Source organism: Urocitellus parryii, chromosome 3 (genome assembly GCF_045843805.1).
Source record: "Urocitellus parryii isolate mUroPar1 chromosome 3, mUroPar1.hap1, whole genome shotgun sequence".
NCBI lineage: Eukaryota > Metazoa > Chordata > Mammalia > Rodentia > Sciuridae > Urocitellus > Urocitellus parryii.
Genome location: NC_135533.1, coordinates 117,968,551 through 117,991,869, shown reverse-complemented (window position 1 = coordinate 117,991,869; position 23,319 = coordinate 117,968,551). Strand labels below are relative to the sequence as shown.

Below are 23,319 nucleotides of genomic sequence, written 5' to 3'. Positions count from 1 at the left end.
AGCAGGTGCAATTGTGTGCCCACAGAGGTATAGAAAGAATGACAGAGATTATAGCCAATCGTGCTTGCTGTGATTGGGAAAACTTTTAAAACAACACCTCTTATTCTGACATGAGTGGATGTCATAGTATCCCTATTTAACACCTCAAGAAATGAGGCCTACAGTTTGTATAACTTGCTTAAGGTCAGAGTTGGAAATAGAGCTTTGTCTTCTTTCAATAAAGACTTCATTGAGCTGTAACTCACATACCATACAATTTGCCCATTCAAGGTGTCCAACAGAGTGGTTTTTAGTTTGTTCATCCCAATCAAATTTAGAAAATTTTCATCACCCAATAAAGAAATCCTGTACCTGTTAAAGAAATTAGCAGTTCATTCTTATTTCAACCCAACCTCCCAGTTCTAAATAACCAGAGATGCACTTTCTGTCTATAGATTTGCCTGTTCCAAACCTTTCATATAAAAGGAATCATATAATAATATATGGTTCTTTGTGACTATCTTTTTAAAAATAGCATGATGTTTTCAAGGTTGGTTTGTGTTTTAGCATGTATTTGCACATTATTTCTTTTTATTAATGAATAATATTTCATTGCATGATAATCCACTTATCAGTTGTTTACTTTGTTTAATCATTGATTAGTTGATGAACATTTGCGTTGTTTCCACTTTTGGGGTGATATAAGTAATGGTGCCATGAACATTTATGCACATGTGTTTCTGTGGATGTACATTTTTACTTCTCTTGGGTAGACATTTAGGAGTGGAAATGATGAATCACAAAATGTTTAACTGTTTGCAGACCTAATAATTTTCCATAGTAACTTTGTCATATTACATTTCTACCAACAGAAGGTCTCCATTTCTCTACTTGTTATATATTTAAAGTACCATCCTAGTTGGTGTGAAATAGTAATCATTCTGAATTTTCTTGATGTCAAGCATCTTTTTATGTCATTATTAACCATTGCATATCTTTGTAGGGATGGCTATTCATTCCACTGTCATATATAAATACAAATTGGATATTCATATCATTTGCAACTTCTATTTGGTTAGTTGTATTTTTATTATAGTCCTATGATAGTTCTTTTTCTCAGATATTTAAATTTTTAATTTGTTTTATATGACAGCAGAATGCATTGAAGTTCATATTACATATATACAGCACAATTTTTCATACCTCTGGTTGTACACAAAGTAGAGTCATACCATTCATGTCTTCATACATGTACTTAGAGTAATGATGTCTATCTCATTCTACCATCTTTCTTACCCCCATTCCCACTCCCGTCTATTCCCTCCCCTTTGCACTATCTAGAATTCATCTAATCCTCCCACCCCACCCCCCAATCCCATTATGAATCAGCATCCTTAAATCAAAACGTTCAACATTTGGTTTTTTGGGATGGGCTAACTTCACTTAGCATTATATTCTCCAATTCCATCCATTTACCTGAAAATGCCATGATTTTATTCTCTTTTAATGCTGAATAATATTTCATTGTGTATATATACCATATTTTTTTATCCATTCATCTACTGAGGGCCATCTAGGTTGGTTCCAAGTTTAGCTATTGTGAATTGTGCTGCTATGAACACTGATGTGGCTGTGTCCCTGTAATATGCTATTTTTAAGTCCATTGGGTATAGACCAAGGGATAGCTAGGTCAAATGGTGATTCCATTTCCAGTTTTCCAATGATTCTCCATATTGCTTTCCATATTGGCTGCACCACTTTGCAGTTCCACCAGCAGTGTATGAGTGTACCTTTTCTGCAACATGCTCGTCAACACTGATTGTTGTTTGTATTCATAATAGCTGCCATTTTGACTAGAATGAGATTTGCGTTTTTCTTTTTTTTTTGCTGATTCTTTTTTTATTAATTTTTTGTATTTATATATGACAGTGGAATGCATTACAATTCATATTATAAATATTGAGCTCAAATATTTCATATCTCTGGTTGTATACAAAGTATATTCACATTCATGTCTTCATACATGTATTTGGATAATAATATTCACCATATTCCACCATCACTTGTAACCTCATGCTCCTTCCCTTCCCCTCCCACCCCTCTGCCCTGGTTCGTCTATTCCTTCCTTGCTCCCGCTCCCTATGCCACTATGAACCAGCTTGATTTGCATTTTTCTAATTACTAGAGATGATGAACATTTTTTCATATATTTGTAGATTAATTGTATATCATCTTCTGAGAAGTGTCTGTTTAGTTTCTTGGCCCATTTATTGATTGGGTTATTTATTTTTATGGTGTTAAGATTTTTGAGTTCTTTATATATCCCAGAGATTAGTGCTCTATCTTATGTGCATGTGGTAAAAAAAAAAAATTCTCCTATTCTGTAGGCTCTCTATTCACCTCACTGTTTCTTTTGATGAGAAGTAGCTTTTCAGTTTGAATCCACCCCATTTATTAATTCTTTATTTTAATTATTGAAATATAGGAGACTTATTAAGGAAGACAGGGCCTAATCCAACATTATGGAGATTTGGCCCTACTTTTTTTTTCTAATAGGTACAGTGTCTCTGGTTTAATTCCTAGGTCCTTGATCCACTTTGAGTTCAGTTTTGTGCCTGGTGAGAGATAGGAGTTTAATTTAATTTTGTTGCATATGTATTTCCAATTTTATCAATTGATAAAATTGTTGAAGAGGCTATCTTTTCTCCAATATATGTTTTTGGCACCTTTGTGTAAGGAAAATAAAGAGGGAGAGACAGAGATAAGATGCAGAGGCAGAAAAAAAAAAGATGGCAGAATGACCAAACTGCCAGCTTTATTTATATCAATAGTTTACTTTAAGTCATTGGCATCATTAGTACATATTGTTCATTGTATTACTAGGCAGGTTACAGACTTAGCAACATTATGCAGCTTATTCCTCAGTTACATACTAAATTGCAATGTGCAATGTTAGGAGGTTTGTGTAGCTCTCAAGAAAGTCCATTGTATAAAGTTATTGTTATGAGTACAGGTTTAGACTCAGTGAAACATTGTAGTTGTCTAACAAGAGAGTTCCTTTATTCCTAGGAGCTGTGTGCCTGAGATCAAGGTCAAGGCTAATGAGGCTCTACACAGAGCTTCTCAAGCAGGGTATTACCATATCAGCTAAACATTGAACATATATTTAGTTATTTTACTAGTTTCTAGGAGAGATTTCAGGGCAATATATGGGTGGGAAAGAGAGTATCTGTTACCCCCCTGGGAGTTTATTCACCAGGGTAACATTCCCTGTACATTTCCACAATCAGAATCCCTATACCTTTGTCTAGTATAAGATAAATGTGGTTATGTGGGTTTGTCTCTATGTCCTCTATTCTGTACCATTGGTCTACAAGTCTATTTTGGTGCCAATACCATGCTGTTTTGTTATTATTGCTCTGTAGTATAGTTTAAGGTCTGGTATAACGATACCACCTCCTTCACTCTTCTTGCTAAGGATTGCTTTAGCTATTCTGGGTCTCTTATTTTTCCAGATGAATTTCATGACTGGTTGTCTATTTTTATAAGAATTCCATTGGGATTTTGATTGAAATTGCATTAAATCTGCATGGTCATTTTGACAATATTAATTCTGCCTATTCAAGAACAAGGTAGATCTTTCCATCTTCTAAGGTCTTCTTTGATTTTTTTCTTTAGCATTCTGAAGTTTTCATTGTAGAGGTCATTCACCTCTTTCATTAAGTTGATTCCCAAGTATTTTTTCTTTTGATGCTATTGTAAATGGAGTAGTTTTCCTTGTTTCACTTTCAGAGGATTTGTCACTGATATATAGAAATGCCTTTGATTTATGGTTGTTGATTTTATATTCTGCTACTTTGCTGAATTCATTCACTAGTTCTAGAAGTTTTCTGGTGGAATTTGTTGGGTCTTCTAGGTATAGAACCATATCATCAGCAAATTGTCCTAACTTAAGTTCTTCTTTTCCTATACATATCCCTTTAATTTCTTTCATCTAATTACCCTGCTAGTGTTTCAAGAACTATGTTAAATAGAAGTGGTGAAAGAAGGCATCCCTGTCTTTTTCCAGTTTTTAGAGGGAATGCGAACAATTTTTTTTTCCATTAAGAATGATGTTGGCCTGCAGTTTAGCATAGATAGCTTTTACAACATTGAGATATGTTCTTGTTATCCCTAATTTTTCTCGTGTTTTGAACATGAAGGAGTGCTGTATTTTGTCAAATGCTTTTTCTGCATCTATTGAGATGGTTCTTATCTTTAAGACTATTGATGTGATGAATTACATTTGTTGATTTTTGTATGTTGAACCAACCTTGCATACCTGGGATGAACCCCACTTGATTGTGGTACATTATTTTTCAATGTTTTTGTATTGAATTTGCCAGAATTTTAGCATCTATGTTCATTAGAGATATTGGTCTTCAGTCTTTTTTTTTCTTTGATATGCCTTTGTCTTGTTTTGGAATCAGGGTGGTATTAGCCTCATAGGATGGATTTGGAAGTATTCCCTCTTTATTTCATGGAATAATTTGAGGAGTATTGATAGTTCATCTTTGAAGGTCTTGTATAACTCAGCTGTGTATTAATCTGGTCCTGGGCTTTTCATGATTGGTAGGCTTCTGATGGCATCTTCTATCTCCTTGCTTGAAATCGATCTGATTAACTTGTGTAGATCATCCTGATTCAATTTGGGCAAATTATATGACTCTAAAAATTTGTCAATGCCTTTGATAGGTACTATTTATTGAAGTACAAATTTTCAAAATAGTTTCAAATTATCTTCTATATTTCTGTAGTGTTTGTTGTGATATTTCCTTTTTCATAATGGAGATTAGTAATTTGAGTTTTCTGTTTCCTTCTCTTCATTAGCATGACTAAGGGTTTATAAATTTTATTATTTTTTCAAAGAACCAACTTTCTGTTTAGTCAATTATTTCAATAGTTCCTTTTGTTTCAATTTCACTGATTTCAGCTCTGATTTTAATTATTTCCTGTCTCCTACTGCTTTGGGTGTTGATTTGTTCTTCTTTTTCTAAGGTTTTGAGATGTAACATTAAGTCATTTATTTGTTGACTTTTTCTTCTTTTAAGAAATGAACTCCATGCAATGAATTTTCTTTCCCCTTAACACTGCCTTCATAGTGTCCCATAGATTTTGATATCTTGTAACAATGTTCTCATTTACCTCTAAGAATTTTTTAATCTCTCTTTGATGTCTCTTGTTATCCATTGTTTACTCAATAGCATATTATTTAGTCTCCAAGTATTGGAGTAGCTATTATTTTTTATTTTATCACTGATTTCTAATTTCATTCCATTATGATCTGATAGGATGCAAGGTAATATCTCTAATTATTTGTATTTGCTAAGAGCTGGTTTGTGGCATAATATATGGTCTATTTTAGAGAAGGACCAATGTGCTGCTGAGAAAGTGTATTCACTCATTGATAAATGAAATATTCTATTTATGTCTCTGAAGCTAAGTTTTTGGTTATATTATTGAGTTCTATAGTTTCTTTTTTCAGCTTTTGTTTGGAAGATCTATCAAGTGGTGAAAGATGTGTGTTAAAGTCACCCAGAATAATTGTGTTGTGGTCTATCTGATGCTTGAACTTGAAAAGAGTTTGTTTGATGAACGTAGATGCTCTATTGTTTGAGGCATATATATTTATAATTGTTATGTCTTATTGATGTATGGCTCCCTTGAGCAGTATGTATTGTTCTTCTTTATCTCTTTTGATTATCTTTAGCTTGAAGTCTACTTTATTTTATATGAGGATAGGAAACCCCTGCTTGTTTCCACAGACCATATGAGTGATATGATTTTTCCTAATCTTGCACTTTCAGTCTGTGGATACCTTTTCCTATGAGATGAATCTCTTGAAGGCAGTGTATTGTTGGGTCTTTTTTTAAAATCCAATCTGACAGTCTATGTCTTTCAATTGGTGAGTTTAGGCCATTAACATTCAGGGTTATTATTGAGACATGATTTGTATTCCTGCTCATTTTTGTTTATTTTTGTTATTTAACTTGACTTGGTTTCTCCTTTGATTAGTTTTTTCCTTTAGTGTAATACCTTCCTCTGCTGATTTTCATTGTTGTTTTTAATTTCTTCCTCAGGGAATATTTTGCTGAGGATGTTCTGTTGGGCAGGCTTTCTAGTTGTAAATTCTTTTAACTTTTGTTTATCATGGAAGGTTTTTATTTCCTCATTAAAACTGAAGCTTAATTTTTCTGGATATAAGATTCTTGGTTGGCATTAATTTCTTTCAGAATTCTTGTTGTGTTTTTCCATGATCTCCTAGCTTTGAGGGTCTGGTTTGAAAAATCTGCTGAGATACGAATTGGTATCCCCCTATATGTGATCTGATTTCTCTCTCATTTGGCCTTTAATATTCTATCATTATTCTGTATGCTAGGCATTTTCATTATAATGTAATTTGGTGTAGATCTGTTATAATTTTGTACATTTGGTGTCCTACAAGCCTCTTCTATTTGATTTTTCCATTTTATACTTCATGTTTGGGCATGTTTCTGATATTATCTCATTGAAGAGATTGTGCATTCCTTTGGTTTGAAACTCTGTGCCTTCTTCCTCTATCCCAATAACTCTTAGATTTGCTCTTTTGGTGCTATCCCAATGAGAAAGATGCATTTGGATATGCTATTCAACAAGGGTGTTGCTCAGCTTTCTGTTTCCAACCTTCCCCTGGGAAGGGCTGAGAAAAAGCAGCAGTGCTGACCATGTGGCTTACCATCCAAAAGAATAAAATTGATATCATAGTTTTGATTGGAGACATTTTCTTACTCCCAAAAGGACAGAAACAGATATATACTGCATCAGGGAAGTACCTCAGTGGAGTAACCCAGTTTGAGGTGCACAAAACACAACAGGTATATCTCTTCTTTCCACATTTGCAGATTTTCTTTTTCTTTTCTTTTTATTTTTTTATATAACAAGATATTTATTTAGTAAAGCAAACAGATACAGATCAAATACAAATGGCAGGAATTACAAAAGTTTCATTGACCATTTATATTTAAGTTATAGATACAACATATATTTTATAGAGGAGAACACTTAATGGTCACCTTGTCCATATTAAACCTACATAGCTTTAATTCTACAAGCTTTTTTCTATAATATTTAGACAAAATTCAAACAAACATATTTAGCCCTCAGATGTAACACATTTCTAGTCACATATATTTAGGGTGCTAGATGTAATAAAATAACCTAAAATAACAGTTGTTTATTTCACCAGAGTTATGAAGCAATCATTTAAAAGGTGTTAAAACAGACAGGAACTTAAACAAAACATAATTCTTTCAAAACTTAGTGTCCCTAAGTAATGAAAATCTAATAGACACAATAAATTATCCTGATAAAACACAAAAGTTGACAATTATCTTAAAGCAACAATGTTGATCCTTAAACCAGTTCTTTTTAAATTCTATAAGAGCAGATCAACATTGTTGTTTTAAGATAATCCAGATTTTCTAGTTACACAAAACTGGGCACACAGATACTTTGGCAAGATCAGAATTAAACCAGAAATTAATCAAAACAGGTTAGATACATAGATACATTTCTTTAGACAAATTTCAATAGGGATTAGCAGAAAGCTGGTTCCCTGGAATATTTCTAAAATAAAATTGTCATCTTATGTCTAAAAGCCCAGGTTGGCACTGCAACAGGCCACAAGAATATCCAATTTGGCAATGGCAGCACTTTCAAAAACAAAAATAAGAATTGATATAGACCATAGTCATACTCCATTGGAGGTATTTTTAACCCCCTTTAAGAGCAATGTTTGTAAAGATTTTTGATAATTCTGCTTCAGAGAACCCTGCATATACCTAGTGGTTAGAGGTCAGGGATATGCTAAACATCCTAAAATGCACAAGAAAATGTCAATGGCTATCAATTTTTTTAAGAGCCACTTGAGAATAAAAGTAAAGGAATAGAAGTTAATTTCCAAAAAAAGAAGAAATCCTTGTAAGTTTTATCAGCATTATTCATAGTAACTAAAATAAAAGTGTTTTTTAAAGGAATACATTATGGGGAATGAATGGGGAATATTTTTTTTCTTTCTCACTTATTAATTTAATAGAAAATTTCAGATGCCAGGCATCGGGCCAGGCACTAGCTACATTAAGTGAATGAAACTTGGTTCTTTCTCTGGAAAAACTCCCAGTTAAAATGTGGAAGCAGAGAAATGAATAAGTGATTGCATGGCAGTAGAATTGGTCTGACGTGGACATGTGTTCACAGTCCTGTGGCCACAGCAAGGAGGGTGAACCCACCCAGTTCTCTATAGTTTATTCTATTTAAAATAGAGCAAATTTACCAGGAAGAATATCCATATTCTCACAGATAGAGAGAATGACATAAACAAAAATACTGGACATAAATATACTTAAAGAACAGCTCTTAAATTAACATGCTTGGAATATAAAGTATAGGGATAACTGTGGCTAGCCAAGGGACTGATCAACACCTGACAAAATTATGAAGATTCATTTTGGCCACCCTTCTAAGAGCACATTCACATTTGCCACTGGCTCACTTAATTTGTAGCTTTCAGAAATAGAGGCCTTTGGTGAGAACAGACCAAAAGGCAAAAAAACAAGAAAAGGAAGAAGCAAAGAGAGGAGGTAAAGGAAAGTAAAAAAAAATGAGGAAGAAAACAAAGAAAAGAAAAGGTGAAGAAAGAGGGATGAAGAGTCTTTAAAAATCCCTGAAAAATAGTCCCCTAATTCTTCTAGTCTCTTGGAAGCATCTGTGTATCTCATATACAAACCCCAAATTTGATACAAAAATCCATTATATAATGTTGTGTTATTAAACTAAAATTTATGACTTTGGGCTTATAAAGGGGATTGAAGAACTATTTATATGGAAAAGTTACTTTCTCCATCCCACAGATACCTAATTAATTTTTTGGTATCTTCAAGGTAGACAAAATACAAGTGATCACATAACATCTAAACAGACCTAAATCTGGAGGCAGGTGATGACAATAGCTAAGGTGGAGAGTTCAAATATTTTTTAAGTTAAAATGAATTTTTGGAATTTAGAGGAGATTAAAATTCCATATGAGTTATTAATCACTTTACTCCACTATATTATGAGTCCTTGTTTAATGATGCAGGTGAAATCATGCTGCTGAAACAAGATAGAGAGACCCCCTAGAAGCCTGACTAAACAGTCCCAGCCCTTCCTGCACCATGATGTCCTGGCTTCAGATGGTCTAGAGCTACCATTTCTCTCAGCTTTATTCCTTTGCCTCTGCCCACTCAGCTCTTGGAATGTTAGAATTCCCACCTGTTTTGTGGGTTCAGCACTCATTAATTCAGGGTTTTCTTTCACAGGGAGCCTTTTGGGGACTCATCCTAGGATTTCTGATTGGGATTTCCCATATGATTACTGAGTTTGCCTATGGAACTGGGAGCTGTGTGTAGCCCAGCAACTGTCCCACCATTATCTGTGGGGTCCACTACTTGTATTTTGCCATTCTCCTCTTTTTCATTTCTGTCATCACCATTGTGGTCATCTCCCTCTTCACCAAGCCCATTCCAGATGTGCATGTGAGTATCCATTCAGAAGACCTCTTCTGTCCTTATTTCACATTCATGTTGCAGCACTCTTGATTGACCTCAGCTCAACTAGACATCTCCCACCTGCATGAATAAAATGATTTGTACTTGCCCTTAGTTTTGTGTAGAAGGACACAGGACAGGAAATATGGTATGCCAGCTAGGAAGTTTCAAGAATGCATTTTTAATGGGAATCTTTTGACAGTCCACACTTCAGTCCAGGGGGGTTGTCTCTGGATCCTACTCCCTGAGTGATAGTAGATGTACAAGGGAAATGAGATCACATGAGCAAGCATGGGGCTACCATACTCAGAAACCTATGTTCAAAATAGTATCTTGTGTTACTTATAACAGTCCCATAGTTGAAGCTTCTGAGGCCTGGTTACAAAAATTTCTAAACTCAGAGAAATCTGTAGTATGTTTTACCTTTTGATATTTTCCACTTAAGCTGCCAAACAGTTGTTCATAAAATTCAAAATATTTCTAACAATATATCTTAGTCTGTTTACTGCTGCTATAACAGAATGCCACAGATTGGGTAGGTTATAAATAATAAAAGTTTATTTCATTTTTTGTTCTTGAAGCCTCAAGTCTGATTGATGGGTGCATCTGGTGAGGACCCTCTTGCCACATCATAAACTCATGGAAGGCATTAAGTGGCAAGAGAGAATGAGAAAGGGATATGAATTAATCGAAGCCAAACTTCATCCTTTTATTAAAAAAGTATTCCCATAATAGTGGATTTAATCCACTCATAAGAACAGATTCCTCATTATCTAATTATCCCTTTTTTAAAAAAATGTTCTTATTTTTGCATTATAGTTATAAATATAAGTGGGGTTCATTTTGACATATGCATACATACATGGAATATAATTTGTTCCATTTCAATCCCCAGTACTTCCATTTTTCCTTGTCTCCTCCTTGCCCATTTTCTTCCTCTACTCTACTGGACTTACTTCTGTTTATTCATTGCTTTTAATTGGTGCTTCATAGATATACACGAAGGTCAAATTGAATGTAGAATACTCATTTATGTACATAGCATAACTTGATCAATTTCATTCTGGGGTTCCTCCCTTTTCCCTTCCATCCTCTGTCCCCTTAATCCCCTTCTTTTTCCTTACTGCTCTCCTTTCTGTCTTCATGGGATTCCTCAATCCTCTTCTCTCCTTGTTTCTAACTTCTGCTTATGTGCAAAGACAATTGACCTTTGACTTTGTGAGTCTGACTTATTTCACTTAGCCTGATGTTCTCCAATTACATCCATTTACCAGCAAATGACATTACTCCATTCTCCTTTATAGCTCAGTATAAAGCCATTGTGGTTCTGGGGCTGGGGTCTGGCAGTAGCATACTTGCCTGGCATGTGTGAGGCACTGGGTTCAATTCTCAGCACTGGATATAAATAAATAAAAAATAAAGGTCTATCAACAACTAAAAAAATTAAAAAGCTATTGTGTACACATGCCATGCTGAGGGTCCTGCCCTTCCAGTGTCGACTGTGGGGAGCTTGAGAGCATGGAGAAACCCCTCCAGAGATGGTTTCAGAGAACAGTGTCTGTTTTATTGCACAGCAAAAATAGCTTTTATAGTGGGTATGTGCCAATTTACATATAACAGTAATGATAGTCCAGAAGTGATACACAACATATCATCTTACAGGAGTCCAGACACGAAGAGTTTAGAAACTGCCATGTAGGCTTACCTTGAACCAACAGGGGAAAAACTCCTTGTCAAAGGAGCAAGGAAATGGTACTTGCCGGAGTTCTGACAGCACTCTGTCCCAAAACATAGCATTCTATGGTAGGACTTCCCTGCCGCACAATGAGCAAGATAAACATTCCTTCATTTAGGCCCGAGTCAGGCCTGTAGCAATGCCACATATTCTTTATTGATTCGTCTGTTAATGGGCACCTGGGATTGTTCTATAATTTGACTATTGTGAATTGCACTGCTATAAAATGTGATGTGCCTCTATTGCTGTAGTATGCTGACACCTTTAATACTGTCACAATGGCAGTTAAATTTCAACATAAGTTTTCGAGGGGACATTCAAATCATAACACAATATCAAGGCCCAATTGATTTAAGACTTCATAAATTAAAAGTACTCTTCTTTAAATCAAAATGTTTCCATTGGTTTAGGGTTCATTCATATCCCTCCCAATCTAGAAAAAATGAGTGATTATGGGCCTATAAGCAATATAAGTCTGCTAAACCAATTCAAATGGCGTTCCATCTTTTTCAGGTTTCCAAGGGAACAGAGATAAGAAATTAACCCAAGATCATATATGCCCATACAAAAAGAGAAAATTTTTATTAATACTGTATTTATGCACACCTGAATACAAGAACTATAGGACCATTAGAGACCTTCAACATCATTGCCAAATTTCCAAAAGCCGTGACAAACCTATATGTCAAATAAAAACTGATTTAATTACTGCAAAATCAGCATGATGTTTATTGACTGTATCTGTCACAGGCTTTCTTTCATAGAGCTATCACCTGCTTCCCCATGCCTCAAACTTATAGCCTCAAACACATTTAGTTCTGTGTTTCCTTTTAAAGTCGAGAAAGCAAGGTAGTTACCAATGGACAGGAGAAAACATGCCCTACTTGTTATTTTTTTGGCTGATTTCACTTAACATATACTCCAATTCCATCAATTTTCCTGAAAATGACATGATTTCATTATTCTTTATGACTGAATGATATCCATAGTGTATATATACCATTTTTAAAATTCATTAATCTGTTGATGAACACCTGGACTGATTCAGTATCTTTACAATTATGAATGGTGCTGTAAAAAACATGGGTGTACAGGTACCTCTTTGGTACACTGACTTATTTCCTCTGGATATATACCCAGGATTGATATAGCTGGATTGTTTGGTAATTCTATTTTAAATTTTTTAAGGAAACTCCATACTGATTGCTATAGTGACAGAGCTAATTTACACTCCCACCAAAATTGTAAAAGGGTTATTTTTTTCTCTACATCCTTGCCTGCATTTGTTATTTATTTATTAATTTTTATAATAGCCATTCTGACTATAATTCAGTCAGATGGAATCTTACTATAGTTTTGATTTGCACTTGCCTGATGAATAAAGATATATATCATTTAAAAATATATTTATTGGCCATCCATACTCTTCTCTTGAGAAGTATCTATTCACACCAATTGCTCATTTCTTGATTAGATTGCTTGTTCTTTTGTTAATTTTTAAAAATTATATATTCTGGATATTAATTCTTTGTCAAATGAATAGCTAGCAAAGATTTTGTTTCCTGCCATAGTGCAGGTTATCTCTTCACTCTGATGATTGTTTCTCTTGTTGTGCAGAAACTTTTTAATATGATGTGATCCTATTTGTCAATTATTTATTTTGTTTCCTGGGCTATTAGAATCCTATTCAAGGAAATTGTTGCTTGTAGCAATATCTATGCTTTCTTCTAGTCATTTCAAAGCTTCAGGTCTTACGTTAATCTCTTTGATTCATTTTGGGTTTATTTATTTATTTATTTATTTGAATTTATTTTTGTACAGGATGAGAGATAGAGCCCTAGTTTCGGTCTTCTTCATGTGGGTTTTCAGTTTTCCCAACATCATTTGTTGAAGAGGCTGTCTTTTCTCCAACATAGTTTTTGGGACTTTTGTTGAGAATCAGTTAGCTAAAGATGCATGAGTTTATTTCTGTGTCCTCTATTCTATTTAATCAAATGACCTGCCTATTTGTATGCCAATGACATTCTATTTTTATTATTATTGCTCTGTAGTATGTTTTGAAACCAGGAATTATCATCCCTTAGTGTTGCTCTTTTGCCAAGGATTGCTTTGGCTGTTATGGGTCTTTTGTGCTTTCATATGAATTTTAGGATTGTTTTTCCTAGTTCTGTGAAGAATGTCATTGGTATTTTATGAGGATTATATTGAATCTGTAGATCACTTTTTGTAGTATACTCATTTAAACAATATTCATTCTCCCAATCCATGTACAGTGGTGTTTTTCCACATTCTAGTCTCTTTTTCAGTTTTTTTCTTCAGGGCTTTGAAATTTTCATTGTAGGTTTTTTATCATCTTGGTCAAGTTTATTCCTAGGTATATTATTTATTTGTTTTTCTCACTTATTGTAAAGTGAGAGTTTTTTTCCTAATTTGTTTCTCAGGAAATTCATTTTTGGTGTATAAAACAGTTATTGATTTTTGTATGTTTGATTTTGTATCTGCTACTTTGTTAAATTTGTTTATAAGTTCTAAAAGTGTTTTAGGGTTTAGGGTTATCTAAATATAGAATTGCACTATCTGCAAAGATGGAAAATCTGACTTCCTCATTTTTTTCTTTGTATCTCTTTTATTTGTTTTTCTTGCCTGATTGCTCTGGATGAAATTTCAAATACTATATTGAATAAGAGTGGACATTCTTGTATTTTTCTGGTTTTAGAGGAAATGATTTTATTTTTCTCCTTTCAGTATGATGTGAGCTATGGGCTTGTGATATATAGCCTTTATTGTGTTGACATATGATATTTCTATCCCTAATGTAATCAGGGTTTTTAATCATGAATAGATACACAATTTTATCAAAGGTACTTTCTGAATCTATTGAGATGATTATGTGATATGTGTCTTTGGTTCTATTTGTGTGCTGTATTACATTTATTGATTTGTGTGTGTTGAATCAGACTTACATCACTGGAATAAAACTAACTTGCTCATGGTGAATGATCTTTTAATGTGCTGTTGATTCAATTTGCAAGTATTTTATTGAGATTTTATGCACTATGATGACAGGGTTATTGACCTATAGTTTCCTTATGTGTATATGTGTTGTGTCCTTATCATGTTATCATAGTAGAGTAATACTGGCTTTGTAGAATGAGTTTAAAAGGGTCTTTCCCTTTCTAATTTATGAAATATTTTGAGGAGCTTTGGTAGTTGGTATTATTTCTTCTTTAAAAGCCTGGTAAAATTCAGCAGTGAATCTATTCTGAGCTTATCTTTGTTGTAATACTTTTTATGACTATTTTAATCTCATTTCTTATTGATCTATTTATCTTTTTATTTTAATTTTATTTTTTATTTTCTATTTTGGCTAATTATGGAATGTCATATGTGTCCAGAAATTTGTCCACTAGATATTTTTAATTTGTTTTACATAAAGTTTTTTAAAATATTCCCAAATTATCCAGTGAATTTCAATGGTATCAGTTGTATATCCCCCTTCTTATCTCTTTATATTTATTTGGGTCTTATTTCTCTTGTTTTTGGTAGATTTAGTCAAGAGCTTGTGAATTTTATCTTTTCATAGGACCAACTCTTTGTTTCATCAATCCTTTGTATCATTCATATTGTCTCTAATTTATTTATTTTTGCCCTAATCTTTATTATTTCTGTACTCTACTGATTGGGGGTTTAGTCTTAGCCTTGCCATGTTTAGGTTATTTATTTATGATCTCTATGGTTTGTTGTTATTGTTGCAAACACTCATAGCTCTAAATTTTCCTCTTCATACTGTTTTCATTGTATCCCACAAGATAAGGGTATGCTATATTTCCATTTTCACATGATTCTAGAAATTTTTAAATTTCCTTCCAGATTCTTCAATGACCCACTGTTTATTATCAGCTTGGTGTGGTGGTGGACACCTATAATCCCAGATACTTGTCAGGAAGGATCACAAGTTTGAAGTTAACCTTGGCAACTTAGTTAGATACTATCTCAAAATAAAATTAAAGATAGAGCTGGGGATGTAGCTCAGTGTTAGAGTAACCCCATACCACCAAAAAAAGTATATTGTTCAGTCTCCATGTGTTCATATAATTTCTGTAGTTCCTCTTCCTCTTAATTCTAGTTTCACTAAATTATGATCTGATTAGATATAACAAATTATTTCAACTTTTTATCATTTGTAAGACTTGATTTATGGCCTAATATATGATCTATTTTGGAAAATCCATGTACTTATGAAAATACGTGTTATACAGTTTTGGGGTGAAATTTCTGTGGTTGTATATTAAGTCCACCTGATCTGTAGTATAACTTAACTCTGATGTTTCTTTGATGGCTTATTGTCTGGATGATCTATCACTTGCTGAGGGTGTGATATTGAAATCATCTATTATTATTTAAGCTTATCTCTTTGTTTATATTCAATAGTCTTTGTTTAACAAAGACTATTGAATATAATATATATTGACATTTTGTGCATATATATTTATAATCATTATATCTTCTTGATGAATTGTTCCCTTTATAAGTCTGTAGTGATCTTCCTTGTCTCTTCTGACAAATCTTGGCTAAAAGTAAATCATAAATAAATACTGCTATTTGCTTTCATATTTCATTTTCATGAAATTTCATTCTCCATCCTTTCATTTTCAGTCTGTTCATGTCCTTAATTATGACATGAGTTTCTTGTATGCAGCAGATTGTTACATCTTGTTTTTTAATCCAGTTGGCCAGTATGTATTTTTTAATTGGAGGATTCATTTACATTCAGGATTTTTGTTGAAAAGTGTGTACAGCTTCTAAATTTTTTGTTTATATTCTGGTAGTTTTGGATATTCTATATTTGTTTTTCTTATTCATCTTAGAAGATTGGTAGTTTTACATATTAATAATGTTTGGTTTTTTTCTTAATTCTCATTTGCTTATCAACTCTTTTAGTGAGATTTATTCTTTCCTGTGTTCTCATGATTGTGGTTATCATTTTTCCTCTTCTAGGTATAGAAGTCCCTTAAGTATCTTCTGCAGTGCTGGCTTCATGGCCATAAACTCCCTTTGTTTGTGATTATCATGGAAGGTGCTTATTTATCATTCAAATATGAAGAATAACTTTGCTGAGTATACTAATATAGATTGGCATTTACTTTCTTTCAGTATTTGAAATACATCAGTCCATACCCTCCTGGTGATAATATTTTCCACCAAGAAATCTGCTTTTGTTCTAATAGGTTTGCCTTTACATGTGAGTTTGCACTGCTCTATTGCAGCCTTTAATATTCTTTGTTCTGTACTTTTGGTTGTGGAAACCAAACGATTTGCCGACCTCTATCCTCATGACTTCAGACCTGGCCCCCACACAAAATAATATACTTCTGGGGTCACTTCAAATAACAGAAGGGAGAACTGCTGAATTACTGTTTCCTCCATTCTCGTGTATGTATTGTAGTCTATGTTCCCTGCATAAGTAAATCATAAATAAACCCCTGCATAAATTTCTCAGAAACTTTTGTCAGGGATACTCCCCCAAGTTATACTGGCCACTGCTGACCCAGTTAGTGCATAGGAATGTTCATAGGGACACTAAAATGTGATTTTGTTGGGTCTTCTGATCACAGAGCTGTTTAGTCCCTAACAATAGGACCCTACTCAAGATGGATCCTCGCCATAGCACTCTGAGGGTTTGCTGAGAGATACGGTTGAGTTCCTTCTTTAAAGCTAGCTTGTTAAGCAGACTCCAGGTCATCTATTTATTTAAACTGTTATTGGGCTGGGGATGTGGCTCAAGCGGTAGCGTGCTCACCTGGCATGCATGCGGCCCGGGTTCGATCCTCAGCACCACATACAAAGATGTTGTGTCTGCCGAAAACTAAAAAATAAATATTCTAAAATATAGAACAAGTGCTCTATTAGTTACAGAACAATCATTTACACTATCTCCACACTTCTTTTAAAAAAACCGGTTAGTCTGCAGGGTGCATCCTTCTATGCCATGCCATGACTCTTTCTCTGTAGATTTTACTTCCTTGCAGGAATCAGTGCCTTCCCCTGACTAGGGTGTCAGGCACCAGGAGCTGAGGTATTCTACCTCTTTTGCTTTGCTATTCTCCGTTGTCTCTGGAATTCACCAGGTTTAATTTTCTGTGCTATCAATTTCCAGTGTTCACTCATAGTTCCTTACTTCTGTGAGCAGTTACACAATGTTTTTCTTTGTTTCCATCCCATGGAGGAGCAAACTAGTGCTGGTTATCTCTATTCTACCAACTTGATGTATCCCTCTGCATATTCTTATCCTCATAATATGACATAGTATAAAATTATGACCTCACACTGCTGATCTGGACAAATGGTTGTTTTGTCTAGTCTTACTTCCTAGTATCAGTGCCAAAAGGAACAATTCATTTATCATGTGTAAAAATAATCACTGAACAAATATTTCCTTATCTGAGACAGTCTCTTTAACTTCTATCCATATATCATGTATACATGGGTATGATTTACATCTAAGTTTCCAACATATTGAGAGATTATGCTGTGGGTGAGAAATGTAATCTATGTTCTTTGTTGGTACACATTCCTTTTCTTTTCTTGATGGTTATCTCTTTGCTCTCCTACTGCTTGGCTGAAGACACTGGATTTTTATATTAAATTTTTCTCTGTTTTCCCACAGCTCTATCGTCTCTGTTCGAATCTGCGCAACAGCACAGAGGAACGTATTGACTTGGATGCAGAAGAGGAGAACCTCCAAGAAACACCGAAGGATACCATTGAAATAGGTGATTTATGAGTCAAAGCTGATTTCCAAGCCATAAAAACTTACTCTTGCTGGGTGTGGTGGCACACACCTGTAATCCCAGCAGTAAAGGAAACTGAGGCAGAAGAATCATGAGTTCAAAGCAAGCTACAGCAAAAGAAAGGCACTAAGCAATTCAGTGAGACCCTGTTTCTAAATAAAATACAAAGTAGGGCTGAGGATATGGCTTAGTAGTCAAGTGCCCCTGAGTTCAATCCCTGGTACAAAAAAAAAAAAAAGTTTCTCTTACGACAGCAAGACTGTGTAAAGCTTTCACTAAATGCCTTCATCAGAGCTCAGATCCCTTCCCTAGGAGGAATGTGGATGGATAAGTGGATTTTGGAAAGTTTACTATGAGGCTTGGTTGAGGTCAGGGAGGGAGGTACAGGGCCATTTCAGCTGCCTTACCCCTCAAATTTACTGTGCTCAGTGAATCAGTGCATGAGAAATTTGCCACCTTGACTTGACCATGCTTTGGGGGCATAGTCATAGGTAAGAGAAGGGTCAGGCTCTTCTGACATAGTTTGGAAACAGATCAGATGGTGGGGAAAGCTTTGTTTGATTCTAGTAACATAAAGAGAATAAAAAATAGAGACTATTGGGATCTTATGTCTTACCATATCTGACTTAAAAAATCAAATTTCTCTGGAAGCCTGAGATGATGCTTAGTTAGTGCCTAGAGGCTTTCCCTTTAAATTAATGTGTTCAATGTTGGAAGTTTTCCTCACCATATGGGTACGATACACAGATGAAGAATGGATGCATGTGGTGGGTAGAAGTAGGGGAGCTCAAGATCAGGTGCTTTTGCTGGTATTGGACTGGAGCGCTCATCACTCCATGTGAAGTAGAGCCCCAGAGGAAGCAGAGCAAATTTTGAATCTGGCCATTAGGAATGTCATAGAATTCTAGCTCTGGAAAGGGCCATAAATGTCCTATGATCTTATTATCTCACTTTACAGACACAAATTGAGGTACTGGGAGGGAGAGACTGTTAATCGTCTTGGCCCTGATACAATATGCTCTTAATCTCTAAGAACATTTCATTTCTGAAACCAGCATCTCTGTGGGTACTGGAGGAACATGGAGCCACAGGCAGCTGTCCATGATGCTGACATCAGGCAGTTCCTTCCTGCTTTCCTGGAGTAGCCAGGCATGAACATGCCCCCCCCCCATTTTTTTTCTTTTTCTCTTCCTTTGTGTGGTACTGGCAATTAAAACAAGGACTTGCACCTACTAGACAACTGCTATACAACAAAACTACACCTTAGCCCGTGAGCATGCCCCCTTTCTCTTCTACTTTAAAACGTGTTTCCATACTATGTGAGAATATCAGATTTTAGAAGGGCATGGATGAGGAGCCTTGAATATCAAGAAGTGTTAACATGGAAGAAGAGATAATTTTTGCATCAGAGAAGAAATATGAAACTGATGAACTCAAGGATCCATCTAATTTTAACTCAGAGTAAGAATGTAGACTATTGCACATCTAGGTAATGGGTCTGGGTTTGGTGATGCATACATGTAATCACAGTGATTCAAAAGGCTGGGGCAAGAGGATTGCAAATATGAGACCATCGTGGGCAATTAAATGAGATGCTGTCTCAAAATAGAAAAGAAAAAGGACTGAGTGTCACAAACAGCATTATGGGGAAGATTCTAGTAATATTAAGAGAATAAAATTGCATCACCATCCCCTTACCATCATCACCACCACCATTATCATATGATTGATAATGACATGATCATAACATTTAATTATAAATAACTAACTCATTTAATGATACATTTTGTATCCAGATCATAGTTTAAGGCAGATAATGCAAGCATACAACTTCCAATTTTATAGATGAGAAAAATAAGATAGAGAGTTTCCCAATACCACTTAACTTTATGTTAACTCAGATAACCATGTACCTATTTGTCACATGAGCTAAATCAGTGAGCCCATATCATTGGAATACAACAGATGGGAGAGGTACAAAAGGGTATATCTCTTGTGTGAGAGAAAAGATAGAGAGTGGGGGGAGATTTTACTTACTAATATGTATTATGTGCTGGGTTCTCTCTCATTAAATCATTATATTAAATATCTCATTAAATTTTCATTAATACAATAAAGAAGTCAGTATTTATCCACTTTTACAGATACCCAAAAGATAAGAGAAGTGAATTAATAAGGCCATGAGACTGGACTTGGTACCAATTGTGATACATTTATGCCCTAGATCACTCAGGATGTTTCCATTTCTAAAATTCTGTGCCTCTTTTTAAAATATCTGAGATTTGTGAAAATGAGAAAGTGCAAAAGAGTGTTCTCTTAAGATGGTGCCAAAAATATAGTGTGTTTGATCTCATATTAGTAAGTGGAAGAGAGAGATTGTAAACTGGGTCTGTCTACTTCTGGTGCCTCACCTGAGCTCAGATGAAAACCAGTTCCCTTGAATACACAAAGGCTGGGGATGGAAATTTGATGGAGTCTTGTCCTTGGTAGGCATCCACTTTGGGTGTAAGGGCCAGTTGGATGGTTTGATTCATCAGTATTGATATGCAATATCAGATCTTAAGGCCCAGAAGTATTGATCAGTGCTACTTTGCATCAGGAATGGTTCAGACCTTTCTTTGCCATCCAGGTGGATCTGATGTGGAAGCTTAGAATTCACAGATGTAGCCAATTCACTCCTGACATGCCAGCCTTGTTGCTTTCCAGTAACACAGCAGAGAGCTATGAGTTTATGTATTTCACAGGTGGGTTTTCCATGTTCTTCACACCACAGTTTACCAGCCAATTGTTAACATTTCTCTCTCATAAACTATCACTTGATCTAAATCAAAATACATTTCATTTGTCTGATAGAGATACAGTTCAGGCTAGTTGATTGTGATGATGTAGAATCCATTCAGTAACATCGTCTTGTACATAAGTTCATTTGAAAATCATATGCTACTCCTATTCCTGAAAAGAAGAAAATTGGGAAATTTCTTCAGAATGGAGATGCTTCATGGTATAGCATCTTCCTGGAAGCCCCTTCTCATCTCTCCTGCTTCTGTATCCAATAATTATTTTATGCCTTTCCCTTGATACAGAAGTTCCAGAGGAGAGAAAAGGGTGCTTCAGGCGGGCCTATGACCTGTTCTGTGGGCTGGACTAGGGACCTAAGATGACCAAGGAAGAGGAGGCAGCTATGAAGATGAAGCTGACAGACACCTCTGAGAAGCCTTTGTGGAGGACAGTAGTGAACATCAATGGCATCATCCTGCTACCTGTAGCTGTCTTTTGCCATGCATACTTTGCCTGAGTCCTATATTCTGCTGTCTACTCACCACTGCTGCAATCTTTATCTCCCTTCAGTTCCATTCTGTGGCATTGAAGGAAACCAGAAAGTTATAAAATTTGCCCAGTTGGATAAACATGTATATGTGTAATTAATTATAAGGTAGCTTAAGGCAAATCATTATTTTTGCCATTAACTTATATTTTGAAGCCAGTGTAATACTTTCACCTGTACATATTAGAGTCTCAGAAGGAAGATTGGTTCAGTCATATTCATAAAAATAAGACCAAGAAACAGAAGTCCTATGGTGTCTGATGCAAGTCTGTTTCTCAAGTAGAATCAGTTTTTCCACATTGTTTGTGATCAATAAATACTATTTTTAATCTACCATATCTGAACTCCTAATCTTTCTTTTAGAGAAAACATTGCTCATCATATCCTTCTCAAGTTTTTCCTACTATAAGAAATATTAATCTGAAACACCAATGAACACACAAAAGCTGGGGATGGAAATTTGATAAAGTCTTGTCCTGGGTATTTGCTCTGTGAAACAAAGGCCTTAGAAAAGTAGTATTAGCCCACTAGGGAGGGCCAAGGCTCAAATCAGTTAGAAAATAGATAATCTTGAGTCCAGGGAATTTTCTTGTCTTCTTGAAGATTCCCATTGTGTGCTCCTCATGTTTGGTATTTCATTTTGACATTCAATGTTCCTAGAATGTCTTAGCCACTCAATAAATTTTTGGTCTAAATGAATGATAGCAGCCTTTATTTACAGACACTTTGTCTAGTTCTTGGTTAACCATAGGTTTTGGTTCTCATAGGTTGAATAGTATGAAGTTTGGCTCTGAAATAAATATATTAAATAGGGCAAAGTGGCATCTCTCAAAGTGTTGCTGATATTGGGACCATCAGAGTCACACATTGACTTATTTTATCAGTACATGAATATCTGCTCAATCCAGGGCACTTAAGAGAAAGAAGCTCATAAAGTTGTCCTTTGCTTAAAAGAAACTGTCCCATTAGTTGGGTAGACATACAAATAATATGAAAAAGCAACAGGAAAAAATGCCCAAACAGCCCATAATGATTCAACAACTGACTCTATTGATGACACAGTGGAAGAAATTTTAGAGGAAAAACTTTAGAAAGTTTATAGTTAAAATGTTCTATGAGCTAAAATAAGAGGTAAGATGTGGAATTAGAGAAATACAGGAAGTAAAGAACACAATAAAGAGAGATTCTAAATAAGAACTAAATGGAAATCCTGAAAATAAAAGAATCAATAAACAAAATTAAAAATTCAATGCATCACCAATTAATTTGATCAGTTTAAAGATAGAGTTTGAGGCCTGAAAAACAAAGTATATAATCTTGAAAATAAAGTTGACCATAAATAAAAGATGTTAAAATACCATGAACAGAATATTTGAGAAATCTGGACATCAGAAGGCTAAATATGAAAATCATTAGAGTAGAAAAAGTATCAAAATTACAAGCTAAAGGGATGCACAATGTTTTCAATGAGATAATATCAGAATTTTTTTCCAAACTTTAATAATGAGATGAAAATTCAAATACAAGAGGCATATATTACTCCAAATATACAAAATCACAACAGGTTTACTTTAGGACACTTTATAATGAAAATATTTAACAGATAGAATAAGTATAGAATTCTTAGAGCTGAAAAAGAAAAATAACTGGTCACATTTATAGGTACAGTAAACTGGATTTCAATTGATTTCTCAACCCAGACCCTAAAAACCAAGAGGACTTGGAATAATATATATCAAAATGTGAAAGAAAATGGATGCCATCTGAGAGTATTATACTCAACAAAATTAAGCTTCTGAATTGAAGATGAAATAAAAACTTTCCATGACAAACAGAAGTTGAAGTAGTTCATAAACATAATCATATACTACAAAACATACTCAATGA

At 34.7% G+C, this 23,319-nt stretch overlaps 1 pseudogene; it reads left to right on the top strand.

Annotated features, from left to right (window-relative positions):
• Positions 1–21,402, top strand: part of LOC113177502 (sodium/glucose cotransporter 1-like) — a 51,504-nt pseudogene extending 30,102 nt beyond the window's left edge.
• Positions 21,403–23,319: the final 1,917 nt, after the last annotated feature.